The sequence below is a fragment of the Rattus rattus genome, chromosome 3 (genome assembly GCF_011064425.1).
Source record: "Rattus rattus isolate New Zealand chromosome 3, Rrattus_CSIRO_v1, whole genome shotgun sequence".
Taxonomy (NCBI): Eukaryota; Metazoa; Chordata; class Mammalia; order Rodentia; family Muridae; genus Rattus; species Rattus rattus.
The window spans coordinates 146,345,748-146,370,558 of record NC_046156.1 but is presented as its reverse complement, the minus strand read 5'-3'; the positions used below and the strand labels follow the sequence as shown (position 1 = coordinate 146,370,558).

At 38.7% G+C, this 24,811-nt stretch overlaps 1 protein-coding gene and 1 pseudogene across 1 annotated transcript in view; one reads left to right on the top strand and one right to left on the bottom strand.

The window, feature by feature from the left end:
• The window catches only part of LOC116897041 (thioredoxin-like protein 4A), a 511,807-nt gene that overhangs the window by 373,046 nt on the left and 113,950 nt on the right, over positions 1–24,811 (top strand). The window lies entirely within an intron of this gene.
• Positions 9,760–14,105, bottom strand: LOC116895179 (annotated as a pseudogene).

Here is a 24,811-nt window from a genome sequence, read left to right as displayed (position 1 = left end):
AAAAAAAACTTCTGTGGGAAATCACCATCCTTGACTTCAAGTTGGACCACAGATCTATAGTGAGAAAACTGTATGTTATTGGTAGAGAGAAAGACCAAGATCAATGGAATAGAATTGAAGACCCAGAAATAAAACCACACACTTATGGACACTTGATCTTTGAGAAAGAAGCCAAAACTATACACTGAGGGGGAAGAAAGCATCTTCAGTAAATGGTGCTGATGTAACTGACTGTCTCTATGTAGGAAAATGAAAATTGATCTAAATTTGTCACTTTGCATAAAGCTCAAGTCCAAGTGGATCAAGGATATCAACATAATATCAGAGACACTGAATCTAATGGAAGAGGAACTGCAAGCAAGCCTCAGGACAAATCAGCAACCTAAAGATTGGAAAAATCTTCATTAATACTACATCAAATAGAGCTCTAATATTTAAAATATATAAGCTATCTTCCAAAAAATTCCAATAAAAATGGTATATAGAGTAAAACAGATAATTTACAAGAGAGGAATCTCAAGAGGCCAAGAAGCACTTAAATAATGTTCAAAGTGGAAATCAAAATGACCCTGAGATTCCACCTTACATTAACCACAATGACTAAGATCAAAAACTCAAGTGACAGCCCATGTTGGAGAGGATGTGGAGAAAGAATAACACTCTTCCCTTGCTGGTGGTTTTGAAACCTGGTAAAAACACTCTGGAAATCAAACTCAGAAAATTAGAAATAGATCTACCTGAGGACCCAGCTATACCACTCTCAGGCATATACACAGATGTTGCCTCACCATATCACAGGGGCACCTGCTTCACTATGTTTATAGAGGTCTTACCTGTAATTGCCAGTAGCTAGAAACAACCCAGACATTCCACAATGAAAGAAGAGATACAGAAAACGTGGTTTATTTACAAAATTGAACACTAGCTATTACAAATGAGAATACCATGAGTTTTACAGTCAAATGGATAGAACTAGAAATTATTTTCCTAAGTGAGGTAAGTCAGACCCAAAAGGACGTGCATAGTATGTACTCACTAATAATTGGATATTAGTCAAAAAGTACACAATACCCAGATACAATCTACAGAACTCAAGTAGGTTATCAAGCAAAGGATCCAAGTGAGGATGCCTCAATCCCACTAAGGAGGGAAAAGAATGCAACCACCACAAGGGACAGAAGGAGGGAGGGACTTGGGTGGGAGACTAGAGGAAGAAGGAAAAGGGGGACATGATCAGGTATGGGGGTGGGGCATGACAGAATCACTAAAGGCTAGCAGAAGTAATGGAAATATGCAACCTTGGGGGGCGGGAGGTAGGGGAAGGACACTGGAAAATGTACAAGACCTGGAAAGTGAAAGACTCTCAGAACTCAAAGGGAGGGACCTTAGATGACATATTCAACAGTGGGGAGAGGGAACTTGTAGAGTCCACCTCTACTAAAAAGGTAGGGAATCGAGTGGAGGGGTGGGGTTGCCATCCCACAGTCAAAAATTCTGACCCAGAATTATTTCTTCATAAAAAAACTGCAGGAACAAAAATGGAGAAGAGAATGAGGGAAAGTCAGTTCAGTGACTGGCCCAACAAGCATCTGACTGAGACAGACGCAGTTGCTCACACCCAATCATTGGACTGAAGTTGGGTCCCCTGTGGTTGAATTAGGAAAGAATAGAAGAAATTGAGAAGGGTGACGCCATAGGAAAACAAGCAGTCTCAACTAACCTGGACCTCTGAGATATCTCAGACACTGAGCCACCAACCAGGTAGCATGAACATATACAGCAGAGGACCTGGTCTGGTCTGAGCACAAGAAGATTTTTCTAACCCTGAGACACTTGTGGTCCCATGGAGTGGGGAAGACTGGTGGCAGTTTGGGGGTAGGGACATCCTACTGGAAATACTGGAGGGGAAGTATGTGATGAGGAACTGTGAGAGGGAGGACCAGGAGGTAGGTAATGACTGGACTGTAAAAAATAAAAAAAATAACAAAAATTAGAAGAAATACCTACCATCTCCACAGGAAAATATAGAGAAAACTGATTTATTTATATCTGATTGTGTGTGTGTGTGTGTGTGTATGTGAGAGAGAGAGAGAGAGAGAGACTGTATTTCTCTGTGTGTCTCTCTCTTTGTGTGTATGTGTGTGTGTGTGCGCATATGTGTGTGTAACTTTCCTTATTGCTATAACCAAATACCTGCCCATCAAGGCAACAGCAGTAGACAGCAAGGATGTATCATTTTGTCTATCCCAAGAATAGGAAACAGAATGAAGACAGGAAGTAGAGTCAGGCGACCAACATTTAATGCCTATTCTGAAAAACATTCCTCCTCCTGTGTGGATGTACAGCCTAAAAGTACTCCAACTTCCCAAAACCAATATACTAGAAAGTGACCAAATTTTCCAACACATGCCTCTATGGGGCTATTTTCTGTTCGATATGAATAATATGAACAATGAATGGGAGGCTGAGAATACCCTAGAAGAATTCACTTTAGAGTGCAAATAACTTAGAAAAGTTGACATAAAGATAACTAACTTGAAGAGCACACTTAATGATAAACATTGGACATCTGGGAAGATGATAGAATTTTATGGACTGGAAAAAGTTCAATCTAGAGAATTTCCAGCAGATAAAATAACTTATATAACACTCTGGATGTTCAAAGTAAAAGCTTACTGTTCTAAGCCTCAGTTACTTCCCCCCCTATTTTTCCCAATACTCCTTCTTTTTATTTAATTTTTTTCATACCCCTCCTTGTCCACTCTCCGAATGTTCCACATCCCATAACTCCTCCCTGCCCTCCTATCTCTACGAGGATGTACCCACAATCCACTCACTACCACCAGACCTGGAAACTCCCTGGGGCCTCCAGTCTCTTGAGTGTTGGGTCATCTTCTCTGACTGAAACCAGACCTGGCAGTTCTTTGCTATATATATGTTGGGGGTGTCATATCAGCTGGTATATCCTACCTGGTTGGTGATCCAGTGTCTGAGAGAACTCAGGGTTCCAGGCTAATTGAGACTGCTGGTCCTCTTACAAGGTCACCTTTTTCCTCAGCTTCTTCCAGCTTTCTCCCAATTCAAGCACAGGGGTCAGCCGCTTCAGTCCATTGATTGGGTGCATATATCTGCATCTGACTCTTTCAGCTGCTTATTGGGTCTTTCAGGGGCAGTCATGATAGGTCCCTTATTGTGAGTGCTCCATAGTCTCAGTAATGGTGTCAGGCTTTGGGGCCTCCCCTTGAGCTGGGTCCCACTTTGGGCCTGTTGCTGGATCTTCATTTTCTCAGGCTTTTCTTCATTTTCATCCCTGCAGTTCTTTCAGACAGGAGCAATTATGGGGCCGAGTTTTGTCTTTAGGATGGAAATCCCATCACTCACTCAATGCTCTGTCTTCCTGCTAGAACAGGGCTCAACTTGTTCTCTCTACCCACTTTAGGGCATATTATCTAAGGCCCCTCCCTCTCTGAATCTTGAAAGTGTCTCACGTCCCAGGTCTCTGGAACATTCTGGAAAGTACCCCCCAACCTCCTACCTCCGATGTTGCCTGTTTCCATTCTTTCTGCTGGTCTCAGGGCTTCAGTCCTTTCCCCTCACCCAATACAAGATCATGTTCTCCTCTTCCCTCCCACTGACCCTTTTGACTCCCAGGCGTCTCCCTCTCTTCCCCCTTGTGATAGCTTTCTTCTCTCTCCCAAGTAGACCTGAGGCATCCTCACTTGGGCCCTCAGCTTGTTGACCTTTCTGAGTTTTGTGGACTGTATCTTGGGTATTATGTACCTTTTCTTTTTGACTGATATCTACTTCTCAGTAGTGAGTACACACTATTCATGGTTTTGTGGTCTAAGTTACCTCACTTAGGGTGATATTTTCCAATTCTATCAATTTGCCTGCAAAACTCAGAATGTCCTTGTTCTTAATAGCTGAGTATTCCATTGAGTAAATGAACCACATTTTCTGTATACACAGTTATTTCTTACGAATACTATGAATATTTGATGACACAGAATTTAGACAACTGGAGATCACAGGCTGATGATGAAACTTGTAAGGCATCGTAAGAATTTTGGATCTTTTAAAATAAAAAGGGTCTAATTATTGAATGATGTGAATATCAGGTTAAAATTAAACATCTACAAGAGAACAGCTAAATCTTTAGAACACTGATCAACTAAATGTTTACTGTATGCTCCTGTTTCATAGATACTGTAATTAACTGTGGTAGGCTGAACAATGGAGTCTTGGAAACAATTAATCTTCATCCATGTACTTGCTATGCCTGCCAATTAAAAGGTCTTGCATATGTTGCTAAATATTTTATAGTTAGGAATGGCTCTGGATGTGCTTTCTTGGCCAGAATGTGAGGTATCTTCCAGCAGGAAGGCAAATAGATCAAAGTGGCAAAAGCAGAGCTGTGCTGAGAGAATACTTGTGAGATGGCTGCAGTATGAATCAGGAAAGGAGTGGGCTTAAAGCTGAGAAAAGAGAAATAAATCAACTGTACTCTGAAATTTGTAAAAGAAAAGCTCGTATTTTAGACTCGTTAGATTCTTGTCTTCTAGGACATCCCAACAGTATACTGACCTTGTTTAAACTCTTTGAATTTTTATTTGTTTGTTATAACACCATAACAACAAACATCAGCTAAATAGTTTCACCAGTAATTGATAAACTTAGATCTTGAAATAATTTTTTTTTAGCACGACAGATCCTTCTCTTGATCCTTTTGTCAATTAGTTAGATTACAATAGGTTACTGATACAGCATAATATCTAACGTTCACACAACTATAAAATGTTTGAGTGTATGAATAATTAATTAGGAAGACATCATTATATTGTAGCAAATGGCAGGCTTTTAAACTGTACTATATATTAAATAACTATTATAATTATACCCAATTTAAAGTGATTAAATAAACTATTATTTGCAAAAAAAAGAAAGAAAGAAAAAGAAAAACCTCCTTCTAGATTGTGTAAGGGTTCTGAATTTGTCTACATCTTAAAATACATAATTATATATGCACAAAAGCACTGGAAGCCAGAAGCTACTGAGACTGTGAATCAACCAGTTTGCATTTCAGATAACAGATTGTGAAACCATGGATAGAATCACAAGTTTTCTGAAGTAATTTTATTCCTAGTATACAGTCCCTTAAAGGGAAACAAATAATGTAAAAAACACTACATTGAATTGAACTATTGAAGAAATAATGAAACAAAGGTAACTTTATGTTATCAAAATATATATTCTATTACATGCTAAAAATAATTTTGTAGAGCACAGAAGCATTAAAACCAATTTCTTAAGTATTAAAGCCACATCCTAAAATATACAATATAATTTATGGTCATATGACTACAACAACAGGACAATCATTATGTGGAATTACTAGCATTCAAGAGGCTATTTATATATTAAAGAAGGTGACTTACATGTCAGGTGTGGCTGTTATAACAGTAGAAATAGAAAGTACTGTGATCCTCCAAAGTATAAGCCTTGATGTGAACTTAAAATGGTTTTACAAGAAAAGCCCTGTTCTAAATATTAAAGTCTTAAATATCACCTAATTTGGAAAATACTTTTACAGACAGAATCAAGTCACAAATTTTGAGATAAGAAATTTATCCTGTATTATGTATGCTTCTTCTAAATTGTGTTCATAAATACATAAATCTGTCTTTATGAGTGAAAAAAAAAAACTAGTTACTCTGTGCCCCAAAATGTATTAATGTTTAGATGGGTAATTAATGGGTAGATGGTAATTAATATGTAGCATGTAAATTTCTGTATATAAATTATTGCAATTCACAATATCAATTTTAAAGGTTGAGATAAGAAATAAACATTGTACTTCTGAATAATGAAATGCAGTAAAGTAAACTTTCCCACCTTTCTGATATACAATAATGTGAATTTAAACACATGATATTTTTATAAGATTGGCTACTTCCTATGCATAATAAACCCACTCTTTAATTAAAAATATTTCATGAAACACTGAAGACCATTAATTCATATATTTATAAGAGATCAAATTAGAAACTACTATATGTCATTTTCCCTAGGACTGGAGAGATGCCTCTGCAGTTAAGAGCAATTGCTTCTCCTGAAAAGAGCTCTGTTCTACTCCCAACACTCGCACGGCAACTCACAATTGTCGCTAACTTCAGTTTGAAGAGATCTGATTCCTCTTGTGGTATCTAGAAACACTGCACACACACAATGCACAGATATGTGTGTGGGCAAAAAACACCAAAATACAAAAAATAAATGGAAAGTAAAGTTTGTTAATCAAAGAAACAATGAACTGTGATATATTTGTTTTCCCAATGTGAGTGTGTGTGTGTGTGTATGTGTGTGTGTATACACATATATACATATATTGTATGTGTGTTTATGTGTGCGTGCATGTGTGTGGGGGGTATGTTTGTGTGTGCATATATACATACACACAATTATGGATAACTACATCATGAGTGAATCATAGGTACACTGAGTAAAAAATTGCCTGTGAACAAAGGCACATGAAATATATACTTTTTATACAACTTTAAAACAGGACTTGAAGAGAACAATGAACATTGTAATAGAAAAACACCTTTCCCATATGTTAATGAAATTATTAAAGTACAACATTCTGTTAATGTAGAATTTGTGTGTCTTTATGTTACAATACAATTTTGTGTCATTAATATAATGTCTTTATTTCTCTCTGTAAAGATTTAAAACACATTCTCAATAATGCATATATATTAGAATGTTATATATGCAGGTGATACTGGTACTAGATCTAGAAGTCAAAAAAGGAGATTGACAACACCTAGAGCTGTAGTTACCCAATATTGTGAATGTCCTGTGTGGAACAGAACGTGGGATCCTGAATTAACATAATGGGTCACTACTGACTCTTCTCCCTAGCCTTTCTTTAAAAAGTAAGTTAATTTATTTTTACATTTTTATTCCGTGTATGTGGGTTGTACTTGTGCAGAAGTCAGAGGAAATTTGTGATTCCATTCCATCCTAGAGCTGTGGGGCCTAGAGATCAAGTGCAGTACTCCTGTCTCAGCACTGAGCCTTCCTGCCAACCCTATTTTTATATTTAAATAACTAAAGACTCTGTACAAAAGAGTAAACTAAATGCCGAATGGCTGAGAAACACCTAAAGAAATGTTCAACATCTTTAGTCATAAGGGAAATGCAAATCAAAACAACCCTGAGATTTCACCTCACACCAGTGAGAATGGCTAAGATCAAAAACTCAGGTGACAGCAAATGCTGGCGAGGATGCGAAGAAAGAGGAACACTCCTCCATTGTTGGTGGGATTGCAGACTGGTACAACCATTCTGCAAATCAGTCTGGAGGTTCCTCAGAAAATTGGACATTGAACTGCCTGAGGATCCAGCTATACCTCTCTTGGGCATATACCCAAAAGATGCCCCAACATATAAAAAAGACACATGCTCCACTATGTTCATCGCAGCCTTATTTATAATAGCCAGAAGCTGGAAAGAACCCAGATGCCCTTCAACAGAGGAAAGGATACAGAAAATGTAGTACATCTACACAATGGAATATTACTCAGCTATCAAAAACAATGACTTTATGAAATTCGAAGGCAAATGGTTGGAACTGAAAAATATCATCCTGAGTGAGCTAACCCAATCACAGAAAGACATACATGGTATGCACTCATTGATAAGTGGCTATTAGCCCAAATGCTTGAATTACCCTAGATGCCTAGAACAAATGAAACTCAAGACAGATGATCAAAATGTGAATGCTTCACTCCTTCTTTAAAAAGGGGAACAAGAATACCCTTAGCAGGAAGAGAGAGGCAAAAGATTAAAACAGAGACTGAAGGAACACCCATTCAGAGCCTGCCCCATGTGGCCCATACATACAGCCACCCAATTAGACAAGATGGATGAAGCAAAGAAGTGCAGACACGACAGAGCCAGATGTGATCGCTCCTGAGAGACACAGCCAGAATACAGCAAATACAGAGGCGAATGCCAGCAACAAACCACTGAGCTGAAAATGGGACCCCGTTGAAGGGAATCAGAGAAAAAGAACTGGAAGAGCTTGAAGGCCTCGAGACCCCATGGGTACAACAATGCCAAGCAACCAGAGCTTCCAGGGACTAAGCCACTACCTAAAGACTATACATGGACTGACCCTGGACTCTGACCTCATAGGTAGCAATGAATATCCTAGTAAGAGCACCAGTGGAAGGAAGCCCTGGGTCCCTGCCTAAGACTGAACCCCAGTGAACTAGACTGTTGGGGGAGGGCTGCAATGGGGGAGGGTGGGAGGGGAACACGCATAAAAAAAGGAAGGGGAGGGGGAGGGATGTTGCGAAACTTGGAAAGGGAATAACACTCAAATGTATATAAGAAATACTCAAGTTAATAAAAAAAAAAAAGAATAAACTATTTAAAGTTATGTTACTGCATACTACAGACTAAAGCAGTTCTTGAATAAATCATTGTTCTTATAATTTACACGGTGTCCTGAAAATAACTTTAACTACGAACAAAGCAACAATTATATCTCAGTGAATTTTTATTTTGCTTTCTGCATTGGTTTGAATAAGAATGGCCTCCATGGCCTCATGTATTTCAATACTAGGTCATGAGGGAGGGGTACCACTTGAGAGAAATTAGAAGGTATGGCCTTGTAGGAGTAGATGAGGCCTTGTTGGAGAAAAATATGACCTTGTTGGTGAAAGACTGTCATAGAGGGTGGTCTTTGCGATTTCAAAACTCCAGCCAATGCTAGTCTTAGTCTTCCTGCTCCCTATGGATCTAGATGTAGAAGCCTTAGTTACCTCACTAGCACCATGTCAGTCTGCATACCACAATGCTACCCATCATGATAGTGGACTGTAAGCAGATCCCAATCAAATGCTTTTCTTCATAGAAAAAGAGCACTGAAGAGAATACTTCCTCTGGTACTCTATCTGAAAACATCTGCATTTCTTTTCCTGCCTCACTCGAAATTGTTAGCAACATGGACTAGACTACTTTTTTTATTTGTCTGCATTATCATAATAATAGTGGATCTTATCACATGCCTCATATTTATTGCCATTGCAAGAAGATGCCCTTGTGCAAGGTTCCATATTCTCATTTCAATTTAAGACCTAATATTATACGTTTTACCATCTAAAATTTTTGCTTTATAGGCTAAGCATTTCAGGAAACTGGATATTATTATTTTATAGATTCATTTACAATAAAAGTGGATTCTTTTTGGAAAAGCCTTCCATATTTCTGATGCATAGTGAAATTATGTATGCCAGTCTTGGAAGTCAGCAAATGAGAAGAATCTTGAATGAATATGTGATTAGAGAAATATGAAATTAGCACTTTAATTTATTTGAGCTATAATGAGTAATCTGTTGCTGGCTTTTTTCCCGTTTTAAATTCAGTGGCTCTTAACTTAATAAAATGAAATAAAACCTAGATTTTTTTTTTATCTGCCATTAGGGTCTTTCTGTTATAGTCTATCAGTGAAGCACTAATGCTCTGACTCTGTGTAATGACTTTCACTACTCTTACTTTTAAAGCACCAATTGGTGATAATACTCTATCATAGCAGATCATGAAAACCAATTATTAAAGGAAAAGAATTCACCATAAAAAATGCATAACTAGAGGAACTAGAAAAATAAAGAGGATATGTTTATGTAATAAGTTCATATTTGATTTCTCCAGTGACATCTCTACAGGTGAATAGAAGTTAAAGTCTTTCTCCTACACCAAAGCTAGGTCATTTGGTTCCGTGAAAGAAGTAAGAGCCCCAGCTGGCTCCCAGTACAGGCAGCCACTTCTTTGCCCAGATTTTGGAACTTTCCCAGTTCTGAGTTCAGTAGTAATTCATCAATGACCTTGGGTTTCAAATCCTCACAGTAGCTGGTGGGTCTGCACACTGGAGGCTTTCCAAGGAGATCTCTGGTCCGGCTAGGCTCACAGGTTCTGAAGAAGGGGAGAGAACTCGGGCAGGGTAGGGAACTGCTTTTGCGGCCACCTCCACTGCTGGGGCTACTCTGCCTCCATTTTTGGCAGCTGCCACTTCCGTTCAGGCTGGGCTGAGCCAGCAGAAGGCTAGCAGGGGAGCTTCTGGAGAGATTTTTTTCCCCATCTCCAAGTGTTACAGCTTTTATGACAGAAGCTCTCAGACGATGGAGTAATTCCTGCACACCTTTAATCATTCTGAATAGGATTCTTAAATACAATATTGGAATGGGTCAGGGTCTGACGGCAGGTGATTTCTATTGGTTTGTTCTGAGAGCTTGGGAGTAACTCATCTACATATTTGGGTATGTGATCCTGTTTCTATGTGACTGATCTGTCTGGGCCTACCTCTGTGTTTGGGGCATTGCCCTACATGACTGCTCTGTCTCAAACCCTCTACAGGGGGCTGGGGACGGGGAGGCTGTAGCTACTTGAGAGGGGCCTGATCTCCAGGGAGACTAGGAATGCTCCTGCCATACCCTAGGGTTCCGGGGGATTTGACCTATCTCAATCAGGAATCAGGGTGCCTTTTTTTTTTTTTTTTTTTTTTTTTGGTTCTTTTTTTTGGAGCTGGGGACCAACCCAGGACACCTTTTCTTTTATAAGAGTGGGGTATCATTAGAATAACTGTCTCCTAGGTTGGGAACAGTCAGTCTCCATTGATTGATGGGAGCAGCACTGTAGAAAAACATGTAGGGTGAACATAACAGAGGAGCAGAACCCAGCAGGGGGTGTGTGCATCTGTTAAGCCTATGATGGTTTGCTTGGGAACACATCATGGTTTGTTGTTATGACCCTAGAAAAGGAAGGGTTTTAGAGGAGTTTTGTCCTGGAAGGCATCCTTTAAGTCCACTTTGGAAGGCTGAGGAAGGAAATATCATGTTAATTATGTATCTGGGATAAGCAGCAACAGCTTGTCTGTAAAGGAAATTGGTTATTAATTAAGGACTAAATAATGGTTATCAGTATAGCTGGTTTGACCTGTGGGAGTAGATTAAATGACTTTTGAATCTTCAAGAAAATTTAAAGAAATGGAAAATTTTTTGACATAAATCACAAATGCTAGGGAGAAAAATAAACATTTAAATAAAGGAGAATGACAATTTTTGAACTGAGAAGCACAACCATTGTCTTAGGTGTCGTTGTTAGAGAGAACAAGCATTTAAACAAAGCCTGAAAACTTTTGGGTCTCCGGTGTGTTTTTCTATTTTCTTTGGCTGGCCTAGGAGAAGGGAGCAGGGGGTGGGGGTGCAGGGAGGGTGGGTGCAGGGAGGGGCCTGCTCTGCAGTGCTGTGGCTATGTGCTCTAGCAGACACATCAGCTTTGCCCTGTTTGTTTTTTCTTGACTGGTAAATCCCAAATGTAGATTGGAAGCAGATGAAAAGGCCAACTTTGAAGAAAAGCTCAAAAGAAGAAAAGAGTCTTGATAGCACAGTCAGGGCCAGAGGGGGTGAGAAGCAGTCATTATTAATAGTGTTGGGGGTTAGGGTCCTGCACCAGCTCAGCCACCAGGCCTGGCTGCTTGGTGAGGCAGGACATGTGAAGTCTGACCACAGTGCGGGTGTCGGGTGTGGGGCTGTGGGAAGCCACACGAACATGACTCCAAGAGTAGGGAAGCACAGTCTGAGGCAAGATGACAGAGGGTCCTAGGGCCTTTGACTAGACCTGGAGCCGTCTGGTTCCCAGGCTCTTGGACACTCAGGCACTGCTGGATGCTGGGGAAGAGCTGAGAACAAAGTGGGGGCCCGAGGACTGGATCCTGACTCAGGCTTAGGGAAAAGGGGTGCTGGTCCCACAGGGAGTCTTTGCCTGTCAGCTGGTGACTGTAGGCTTGGCTTAATGGCAGTCATAGCTGGGAACATAGAGGCCTTCCACAAATTAGAGTGCAGCTCTGTAAGCAAAGGACTTCTCTACAGCTCCTGACAACAAAAGAAAGTAACAGTCTATGGTTCTAAGGCATTTATTGTAATGGAGGAAAGTGGGTGAATAAAACCGTACCCCGACTTCTTAGGGCGGGCCTGAGATGAAAAACCTTTTGTAGGGAGCGGTGTCTGGGAAGTAAGGCTAATTGGCTAATCTTCCAGGCCTTTAGGTACCTCATTAAAATGAAGATCTGTCTATTGGTAATAGGGAGACTTTGGCAGGCATGGCTGAGATGTGTGGTAACCTTTGTGGGGAGCCCCAGGCTCATATGATTTTGTTAATTGCCCTCAAATCTTGTAATGATCTCCATCCCCCTGACCTCATTTTTATCGCGAACACAGGGGTATTCCATGGACTGCGTGAGGTGCAGATGTGTTGTAGAACCAGCCGTTCTACAAGCTTTCTGAGGACGCTAAGCTTCCCTCCTGAACGAGACCATTACAGGACCCGGATGGCTTTGTTGGAGAGCCAATCAAGGCAGGAAGTATTAAATCTAACTGTGGCCCTTAGAATCGGTGGAGATTTGGAGGAGTGTTTTTTAGGGTCTCTTTGGGCATTACTTTCTTTATAGGTAATATCCTCTTTCTTAATGTGGTCTCTTTCTGGTTGGGTGGTAAGAACTACCTCTAAGGCTCGAAAGATATCTCTCTCTAGTTGGATGGGGGAGGTGGAATAAGGGGAAAGGCAGGTGAAAGCTCCTTTGATATTTTAATGGAGCCCTGCCCTTGGGCAGGAGAGGAAGGGGCTGGAAGAGCAGACAGTTTGGTTTGTTTAGTGTCTTCTCTGAAGTGTAAGGAGGTAGGGGTAGTTTTTAGGACCTTGATCTTTGGGCTTATCTGACTGAGGGGGCTCGGTAGCTGTGTTGCTATCAGACTGTCCTATTTTAGATGACCCTATGCATTGCCGAATTGTGGCTAAGATCAGCAAAAATTCATGGGAAGGTGGTTTTCCTTCTTGGGTATCTGTTTTTGATGAGAGAAGCTACTCGGGTCCATGAGTCTGGGCTATAAATATTGTGCTTGGCCATGCATGGCCTTAACGGAAGGACTTTGTCCCAAAACAAGAAGGCTTGTTTTTTGCTATTTTGCTTCCATGGGATTTTAGTACGGCACATATCTCCCTGGCCCGGGGAAATTTTTTATGCGATGTTGAATTGCCCATGATAGAAAAGAGGAGAAACGCTTTGTCCAATGGGAACTTTCCCTTGGCCTATCAGCTTTGGGGGATCCCACAGAGGTCCAAATTGCTAAGCCTTTCAGCGGATTTAAGAACTGGCAGCCACCCTGTGGCTTTTAAGTGGCTGCTGTGTTACTAAGTTTTCTTTTCATTTTAAGGAGAGGTTCTAGAGAGTGTTTGCCAACACCTGTTGCGGGCTGTCGAGATTTACACAGGGGCTAGAGGGACCTTCCACCAACACTAGAGAGCAGCTCTGGCCGGGAGGCTTCAGTTGTCCCTTCAGCTTGTCCAAATCCATGCCATGGCGCTGACTGAAAGCAAAGCAGGAAAGGACAGGTTGCTTGTCTCCAGAGTTTGAAGATCTATTAGTGTTTTGTCTGTTGCTGTTTGAGCCCAATGTGGTTGCTAGATATGGACGGGTGGAGGCAGGGTACCTTTCACAGCCTAGCAGTAGTTGTCATTTATTTGAATCATTGGTGCATTTACAGGCCCTTAAGCATTCAGTTTCTATAACAGTGAATAGTCTGTCAGCTGTAGTCCCTCAACCCTTTATTCCAAGCTTTCTCTGAAGGGTCTCTAATGCTGTCAGAATGTCAAGCATGCAAGGGTAATAGTGCACACCTGAATACGGCACATCCCACCTGGTTTTCAATTATACATTACATTAAAACTTGCTACTTCCTGTACTTTCAGTGGATGTACGTCTAACACTTCCGCCACCTTGTTCCCAGCAGAGATGGGTAGCCGTCCACTCTGCCCCCGGGTAATTCCAGGACAGGAAGCACATTAGCTGCTTATGCCTACTGGGTAGCTTTTTGTTTTTTTTGTTTTTAAATTGTGGCCTCCATTATCTTATAATTTTCTGGCGTGGAATAAAATGGAGTATTTCGGTAATTCTCGGGAGTATCTCGATGTACAAATAAGGTCCCCCCAGCACCATTTTGCACTGTTGTCTTGTGTAAATTCCTTGTATGTCTGCAGAACATGGACAACCACAACTTTCTTCTATCCTGGCTGCTCCAGGCTAGTTCTGAATGTAAAGAAGATATTTTATGATGAAGTAGTGTCTGGCTAGATCAATCGACATGTAAATTTGTCATACAATTTCAGTTACAGTTTTTACAAACTTGACAAGAAAATCCATTTACTATTTTCAAAACACATACTGAAATGTCTTAAACATCTATATAACTTGTCTTCTAACTAGTTTTGGAGATTGTACTGCTTGTATTATTTTAACGTATTTGAAATAATTTTTTAAAAGTATAAATCTAGTTATATTGTAAAATAAAATATTTCTGTTGTTTTAAAAGACTTATTGATTTTGCACTCACAATTGAAAGGATCATCTCGTGTAAAGGAGATTATAAGGACAGTAATTTACACACCACTCAAATCCTTGTCTTATATCTCTCTGTCTCTTTGGAGATACTCCCTTAACCTTAGTGACTGAGAGATAAATATGAATGTTCTATTTAACACTAAGCATTCAGTCTCTTATTTTCATTGTTAACACTTTATTGACTACTGCTCACTAGGAAAAAAAGATTCTGTGACCAGTGTGGTTAACAGTTTAGGACTCTGGTTATAAAACTAAATATTTACAAGGTATGGAAACCATGTCAGTTTACCAAAATAACATTACTAGAGTATATTCTAGAGCCTTATGACCTCCATTGTCACTGACAATTTTCTAGAATTGTAGTTTTAAACATGAGATCTCTCAGTGTGGAGCAGGTATCAGTTGTAAACAGAGAGAAGTACTACACTGCAATACTACACTGCAATACTGCTGATATTACACAAGTGTTGACATCTTGCATGCCAGGTTTCTACTGCAGCATATAAAGTCTAGCACCATGTAAGGCCACTGAGGACCTTTTCTTATATACTGGTCTACATAGCATGTTCTGCTGCTGTGAAAGGTAACCAAAAAAGAGGATGGTTCCCACTTACTTTGAGATTGATTTTTCATTGTCCTTCAACAAAAGTCTGTGGTAATTTTAGCAATAAGGTTGTATGTGTTTATGTTAGGTAAGTGAGAGAAATACCATTATCATAGGCCAAATGGTAGATTTCTTTTTTCCCCATGTCTGCTTTTTGCCAAGAGTTTTTAAATTATTTATTATTATTCCTTAATCGTTTTTTACACCCCAGTTGTTATCATCCTCCCAGTCTGCCCTCCCACTGTTCCTCATCCCATTCCTCGTTCCCCACCGCCAAGAGGATGCCCCCCCCCCAACCCCTATAAACCTTCCCACTCCCGGAGGCCTCAAGTCTTTCAAGGGTTAAGTACACCTCTCACTGAGACCAGACCAGGCAGTTCACTGTTGTATATGTGTCAGGGGCCTAATGTCAGCTGGTGGCTCAGTGTCTGAGAGACCTCGGTGCTCCAGGTAAGCTGAGATTGCTAGTCTTCCTACAGGGTCGCCATCTTCCTCCACTTCTTCCAACCTTTCCATAGTTCGACTACAGGGGTCAGCAGCCTCAGTCCATTGGTTGGGTGCAAATATCTGCATCTGACTCTTTCAAATGCTTGTTGGGCCTCTCAGAGGACAGCTATGCTAGGTTCTTTGCTATAAGCATAGCATAGCATTAGTAATAATATCAGGCCTTGGAGTCCCTTTTTGAGCTGGACCCCAGTCTGGACCTGTCACTGAACCTCCTTTTCCTCAGTCTCTTCTCCATTTTTTTCCCTGCAGTTCTTTTACACAGGAATAATTCTGGGTCAGAACTTTTGATGGCAACCCCATCATCCTTCACTTGATGTCCTGTCTTTCTGCTGGAAGTGGGCTCTATAAGTTCTGTCTCCCCATTGTTGGGCATTTCATCTAAGGTCCCTTCCTTTGAGTCCTGAAAGTCTCTGGTATATTCAAGACCCCCACCCCCATCCCCCACCCCATATGTCCTGAAGTTGCCTGTTTACATTCTTTCTGCTGGTTCTCAGGGCTTTACTCTCCCCCTTAATACCTGATCAAGCTCTCCCTTTCCCCTTCCTGTCTGCTCTCCACCTAAGTCCCTCCCTCCCTCTGATCCCTGCCCCAGGAATGCTTCTTCTCCTTCCCAATTAGGATTAAGGCGTCCTTACTTGGACTCTTGGGCTTTTTAACCTTCTTGAGTCCTATGGATTGTACCCTGGGTATTCTGTACATTTTTTGGCTAATATCCAGTTATTCATGCATACATACCATGCATGATTTTTTGGATGTGAGTTACCTCACTCAGAATAATATTTTCTAGTTCCATCCATTTGCCTGCAAACCTCAAGATGTCCTTGTTCTTAATAGCTGAATAGTATTCCATTGTGTAAATGAACCACATTTTCTGTATCCCTTCTTCCATTGTGGGACCTCTCGGTTGTTTTCATCTTCTGGCTATGACAAATAAGGCAGTTATGAACAGAGTGGAACATGTGCCCCTGTGGCGTGATGGAGCATCTTTTGGGTTTTGTTTAATAATTAATGTTTTCTGGAAGGAACATTGTCCATCATGAATTCTTTTGTTTTATTTTTATTTCTTCATATAATTTATTTTATTTAGATTATAATTGGAACATTCTCCCTTACTTTCATCCCTCAAAATTCTCTCATATAATCCTCTCAAATCTCCTTTAAATCCAAAGCCTCTTTTTAAAAATAATTATTTCATGTATGCATCTATCTGTCTATCTATCTATCTATCTATCTATCTATCTATCTATCTATCTATCTATCATCTACCTACCTATCAATCATCTATCGCTAGCACCCATCTATTATCTATCTTCCATCTATCATGTATCTCTACCATCTATTATCTAACATCTATCAATCTTCTATTTATCTATCTATTCTACATATGTATAAGCCTACTTATATTTACATTTTCTTTTTTTAATTTTGCAATCATAGCATGGATTTTATTTTTAAATTTTTACAAAGTTAAGAAAAGGAGAATACAGAATAACATATTCTAGATTTCAGGAAAATAAGGTCACAGAACTATTTTAACACTGAAATAAATGAATAAACAAAAAAGCAATGAAGTCAGCAAACAAACAAACAATTTTAGATCCATGGATCATTGCATGAAAAGATTGGGATTGTGAACTATATAAGCTGTTAAAGGCACATGGCACTAAATTTTGACAACAGAGTATGATTCCTGAAACCTGTATACAAGAAAAAATGGATTAACACATGTTATTCTCTGACTATAACTTGTATCCTATGTCATGCCTGTCTTCCAAAATTAACACATACATACATGGAAAAATGCAATAATGGAAGATGGCATTTAGTAAAATTGGAAACTTGTATGCTTTTGCATACACTGACCTGTGATTATCGCTAAGATATTTTAAACAAGTCAAAGGAATAAACTTCATCCATCTTTGAATGCATTCCGCTGCATTTTCCAGGTGAGCTTCTACACCTGTAACCAAGATGGATTCTCATCTTATATTTTCAGCTTTTCTATTGTTGCAAAACAAAATTTTTACACTGCAGCTAAATTTCTTCCATTTTTGTGGAAACTGCATATACTCAAGATATTTTATATTTATTTTCTCTCCCTTTGTTTTTATTTTATTGGGTAGTTTATGTACTTACATTTCAAATGTTATTATCTTTCCTGGTTCTCCTCTCTCCCATTCCCTCCTCCCCCTACTTCTATGAGGATGATCACCCTCCCACCCTGTCCTCAACAGCCTGGCATTTTCCTACATTGGGAAAATGAGCCATCACAGTAACAAGGGCTTCTCCTGTTGATGCCAGACAATGCCATCCTCTGCTACATATGCATCTGGAGCCATGGGTCCCCACCCCCATGTGTAATCTGTGTTTGGTGGTTTAGTCCTTGGGAGCTCTGGGGTGTCTAGTTGGTTGATATTGTATTCTTCCTACAAGATAGCAAACCCCTTCAGCTCCTTCAGTCCTTCTCTAATTCTTCCATTGGAGTCCATGTACTCAGTCTGTTGGTTAACTGCAAGCATCTTAATTTGTATCTGCTCTGGCAGAGACTCTCAGGAGACATCCATCTCGGGCTCCGTCAACAAGCATTTCTTGGCATCAGCAATAGTGACTGGGTTTGGTGTCTGCATATGGAATGGATTCCCAGGTAAGGCAGTTCCTAGATGGCGTTTCCTTCAGTCTTTGCTCTACTCTTTGTTCCTCTATATCCTCCTATGCGTGTTTTGTTCCTCCCTTCTGAGAGGAAATCCACATTTTGGTTTTCCTTCTTCTTGAGCTTCATATGGTGTGTGAATTATATCTTGGGTATTCTGAGCTTTTGGGCCAATATCCACTTATCAGTGAGTGCATACCATGTGTGTTCTTTTGTGACTGGGTTACCTCAGTAAGGATGATGTTTTCTGGTTCCATCCATTTGCTTAATGAATGGAGCAATGAAGTCATTGTTCTTAATAGCTAAGTAGTACACCATTGTGTAGATGTACCACATTTGTATATCCATTCCTATGCTGAAGAACATCTGGGTTCTTTCCAGCTTTTGGCTATTATAAATAAAGCAGCTATGAACATAGTGGAGCATGTGTCCTTGTTATATGTTGGAGCATTTTTTTGGGTATATGCCCAGGAGTGGTATAGCTGGATCCTTTGGGAACACTACGTCCAATTTTCTGAAGTACATCCAGACTGATTCCCATAGTGTTTGTACCAGTTTGCAATCCCACCAAAATGGAGGAGTGCTTTTCTTTCTCCACATTCTAGCCAGAATCTGCTGTCACCTGAATTTTTTATCTTCGGTATTCTGACTGGAGTTAGTTGGAATCTCAGGGTTGTTTTAATTGCATTCCCCTGATGACTAAGGATGTTGAACATTTCTCAGCCATTTGATATTCCTCAGTTATGAATTCTTTGTTTAGTTCTATACCCCGTTTTTAATAGGGGTATTTGGTTTTCTGGAGTCTTAACTTCTTAAGTTCTTTGTAGATATCACATATTAACCCTTGGCACTGAACAACTAATTGGTATTTAAATATACACAGGTTTTAAGGCAAGCAGAGTCAGGCATTATGCATGGCCAGTAATCATATACTACAGACAGAGTTAAGATACAGGGACTAAACAACTTGAAATTTGGTCAATTTAACACAGGAGGAAGTGAAGTGTTTTCCTTCCTTAATGTAACATCAACAAATTTCATTGTTCTCTGCTGATTTCTTTAATGTGTCAATGGACACACACATACACACACACACACACACACACACACATACACACAAACACAGAGAGAGATATAATAAGTAATTTAAAAACATTTTCATGGATTATAATTATATTTATAATTAACAAGCAACACAAATAATCCATTTAAACATTGAATATAAAAATGAAATCATGAAATGGTACTTCATTGAGATATGTAAGTATATATTTTAAAACTATTTATAAATCCAAAGATATTATGGCATATAAAATAAGGCAAGATTATTTTCAGCTATTTTTTCTCATATTTTTTAAAAATGTGTTTGAAAGCAATATTTTAAACACTTTAAAGGCCTTGTGGTGGCCTGAATTACTTGACTTTTGTAAAGTTGTATGCAATATCTTTTTAATTTTAATGCAAAACGATTAGAAGCTTTTAAATTTATTTTTGTTTAATTTTGTACAATTTCATTTAACTTAAGATTTAAAGTTATATTTCCTAACCAGTAACTAAGTAATCATTATTATCCACATCATTAAACCTCATACCATTAGTTCAAATAAATCTTCTATTCAATAAAAATCGAAATTCCTAAGAAAACAATATTTGTTCTTAGTTCTTCATTTATGAATCACTGTAGGGCACATGAGAAATTGCACATTAAACTGTTAAAGGTTAGAGAAATTTGAGAATAGAGAAAAGCCATTCATTGCACATAGTTTGATGAGGTATAGGTTTTTTCTTTTTACTTTTGGTAAAAACTCAGACGAAAGGAGACATCTTGACAAATTAAGAAGATTGGTGAAATTTAAAAAAGCCCAGGACCAGATGGGTTTAATGCAGAATTCATTAAAATGCACTTCAAAGAAGACCTAAAACCAATACTCTTCAAATTATTCCACAAAATAGAAACAGAAGGAATACTGCCCAATTCATTCTTTGAAGCTACTATTATGCTTACACCTAAACCACACAAAGACCCAACAAAGAAAGAGAACTTCAGACCAATTTTCCTTATGAATATTGATGCAAAAAATACTCAATAAAATTCTCACAAACCAAATCCAAGAGCACATCAAAATGATCATTCATCATGATCAAGTAGGCTTCATCGCAGGTATGTAATAATAGTTCAATATACAGAAATCCATCAACTTAATCCACTATATAAACGAACTCAAAGAAGAAAAAAAAAAAACACACGATCATTTCATTAGATGCTGAGAAAACTTTTGACAAAATTCAGCACCCTTTCATGATAAAAGTCTAGAAAAGATCAAGAAATTGAGGCCCATACCTAAACATAGTAAAGCAATATACAGCAAAACAGTAGCTAACATCAAACTAAATGGAGAGAAACTTGAAGCAATCGCACTAAAATCAGAGACTAGACAAGGCTTCCCACTCTCTCCTTGCCTATTCAATATAGTACTTGAAAACCTAGTCAAATCTATTAGTCAACAAAAGATCAAAGGAATACAAGTTGGAAAGGAAAAAGTCAAAATATCATTATTTGCAGATGATGTGACAGAATACTTAAGCGACCTGAAAAATTCCGCCAGAGAACTCCTACAGCTGAGAAACAACTTCAACAAAGTGTTGGGGTATAAAATTATCTCAACGAAACAGTAGCCTTCATCTACTCAAAGTATGAGCAGGCTGAGAAAGAAATTAGGAAAATGGCACCCTTCACAATAGCAAATAATAATATAAAATAATTTGGTGTGACTCTAACCAAGCAAGTGAAAGATCTGTATGACAAGAACTTCAATTCTCTGAAGAAAGAAATCAAAGAACATCTCAGAAGATGGAACAGTCTCCCATGCTCATGGATTGGAAGGATTAAATATGACCATTTTGCCAAAAGCAGTCTATAGATTCATGGCAGTCCCTATCAAAATTTCAACTCAATTCTCCATAGAATTAGAAAGGGCAATTAGCAAATTCATTTGAAATAACAAAAAACTCAGGAGAACAAAAACTATTTTCAAAAATAAAAGAACTTTTGGGGAGATCACCATCCCTTACCTCAAGCTGTATTACAGAGCAATTGTGATAAAACCTGCATGGTATTGGTACACAGACAGGCAAGTAGATCAAAGGAATATCACTGAAGACCCAGAAATGAATCCACACACCTCTGGTCACTTGATATTTGACAATGGAAAAAAAGACAGCATTTTCAACAAATGGTGCTAGTTGAACAGGAGGTCAGCATGTAGAAGAATGCAAGTTGACCTTGCTTTATCACCCTGTACAAAGCTCAAGTCTAAGTGGATCAAAGACCTCCACATAATACCAGATACACTGAAACTAGCAGGAGAGTATGTGGGGAAGAGCTTGAACACATTGGCACAGGGAAAATTTTCCTGAACAGAACACCAATAGCTTATGCTCTAAGATCAAGAATGAACAATTGGGACCTCATAAAATTACAAGCTTCTGTAAGGCAAAGGACGATGCCAATAGGATAAAACAGCAACTAACAGATTGGGAAAAGGTGTTTACCAATCCTACATCTGATAAAAGGCTAATATCTAATATGTACAAAGAACTCAAGAAGATAGACTTGAGAGAATCAAATAATCCTATGAAAGATGTGGTACAGAGCTAAAGAAAGAATTCTCAACTGAGGAATGCAGAATGGCCATGAAGTACCTAAGGAAATGTTCAACATCCTTAGTCATCAGGGGAATGCAAATTAAAACAATTCTGAGATTCTACCTCACACCAGTAAGAATGGCTAAGACCAAGATGCTTCATTCCTTCTTAGAAGGGAGAATAGATAGTTATGGGAGGAGATACAGAGACAAAGAGTGGAGCAGGGACCAATACCATGCAGGTTTTATCACAATTGCTCTGTAATACAGTTTGAAGTAAGGGATGGTGATCTCCCCAAAAGTTCTTTTATTTTTGAAAATGGTTTTGCTATCCTGAATTTTTTGTTATTTCAGAAAATATTATCCAGAGACTCCCTGACTTGGGGATCCATCCCAGATGAAGCCACCACACCCAATGACTACTGCTGTTGCCAAGACGTGCTTGCTCACAGGAGCCAGATATGGGTGTCTCCTGAGAAGCTCTGCCAGAGCCCTATTGATACACATGAAGATGAGTTGCAGCTAACCATTGGACTGAACAAGGGGACTCCAATGGAGGATTTATAGAAAAGACTGAAGGAACTGAATGGGTTTGCAACACCAAAGGAAGAATAACAATATCAACCACCAAACTCCACCAGAGTTCTCAGGGACTAAACCACCAACCAATGAGTACACATGGAGGGAAGCATGACTTTTGCCACATATGTAGCAGAGGATGGGACTGTCCATCATCTATAGGAGGAAAAGCCCTTCGTCTTGTGAAGGCTTGTTTCCCCGATGTAGTATAATGCCATTGTATTGAAGTTGGAGTGGGCTGGTTGGAATGGGAGCATCCTTATAGAAGCAGGGGGAGGCAGAAGAGGGTATGAGAGAGAGGGGAAAGGGAATAAAATTTGAAGTGTAAATACATAGAATATCTATGAAAAATAAAATTAAAAAAGTAAAATAAAAGTCTATACTCTGGTATTGTCTTGCTATGTTCCTGGAACATATAGAATAGCTTGAAGGCAGCTTAACAAAATAATTGATTGGAAATTTTGTTTTTATCATTATTGTGCCAAATACATTTAAATGTTGAAATAGTTTCAGAATTTATAGAGTTATTTGCATTTCAAAGAACCTTCATCCTGTGAATTTTTTAGCATGGTGATATACATCCTAAGCCCTAAATAGAATTTCAGTTCTCACTTTAATGTCCTCATGTCATAACAACAGTTTTAAAGAAGAGCTGTGTAAAAATTCAAGTGATAAACTAAAATTCTTGAAGTTGTCATAGCCTTCACCTACTTGTGGAGTTTCACTGCTACCAGCTTAACTCTCAGTGCGCTTTGTCCTTATTAAGTTGGCTGATGCTTCCGACTCCCCCCTCTCCTGTTCACTTCTGCTGCTTTTGCTACGGTACTGTAACATTTTCCTCACCCGCTCTTAGTAAAAATTTAAAAATATTTTACTTCCTTTCAACATTTAAACAAGTATAAACCGCTCTTTCAAATGCTGTTCATGTAAGTATAAATGAAAGTATTCTTTGTGTCTTTTTTTCCATCTTCTTCAATGACTACAACTGGTTTCATAAACTGAACAACAGCTAACCTGCATGTTATCACCCTCATGTTCTGACTTGGTTGAGAATGAACAATGCCATCAAATTTCATTAGGACAGCCTTCTGCCTGGTTCACTCACCTCTCATGTATGCAACAGCATCAACTCTGCTGTTTCCATGCATGATTCCTAGCTTGACTATGTGCGTCACCTCACTCATCTGAGTATTTCTATCACTCTTATTAACTCTTAAATGAGTGTTTAGCAGTGTCAATTATACAAACATTACAGTACTGATCTCAGAGATATGATATAATATAATCATCACTTTGGGGGAAATTACAAAGTTTGATGATAAATAATATTATTGTACATCTGCTAATTTCATCCCTAATGTATTTTCAGATTAGTTTTGACTGATCTTCAAAATATGCATCACTAAAGCCACCATACCCACTTCAGACAGACATAAATTTCTTCATATGTAGACCAATTTTTTTCAGTATTTCCAATATTCGTAGCATATATATAATTTTATCAAAAGATTATAGGTCTAATATTCTACTAGGTTGAAAGTTATTTTAATAAACATTTTTAACTCAATTTTATCTCTTGGTAGGTTACAGTCCTTCATACCATCACACACACACACACACACACACACACACACACACACACACACACACACACACACACACACACAAAATTTAGCAGCTTCAAATTATCACATTTTGTCCTCTGGCACCACTTTCAGATATAAGTAAGGTAACCTGTTTTACATGAGTTGGGAATTTCAGTTATTAATAGGTCAAGCTAATGCTTTGGTCACAAATGATATATGGTTAGATTTTGTTTTTGTTGTTTTATTTGTTTACTTGTTTTTTTACATTTTTTTCTGTTTTCTTTTAATTCTGGGGACTGAATCTAAGGCTTGCTGCTCTTAGAAAAGCATGGATACCACCCTCTAACAGCGACCTGTATATCTAGCATGTAAACTGCTTTTTTTTATTTCCAGTTTTGTTTTGTTTTGTTTTTGTTTTTGTTTTTTTTTTTTGTTGTTGTTGTTTTTTTTTTTTTGTTATTGAGGCAGGATCTTGGTAAACTTCCAGTCTGACTTTGACTTTGTGTTGTCTTGTTCTAGCTTTCTGAGAAACTGGGATTATGGAAAGACGTGTGTGGCAAGTGCAAATGAACAATCTCCATTTCTAAGAGTTGATTCACGAGTAATTAGCCCAAATCTTCCCCTCTAATCAAACAAATTATTTTATCCTGATTTATATTGAGCCTCTATCATTACTCCAAACTGAGTATGTTCCCAAAGTGAAATAAAAGTAGGTATTGGAGAAATAAGTTGACTATTTGAAGTTTGTCTGTTTGTAGTATCAGTTGTCTCTCCAGAAAA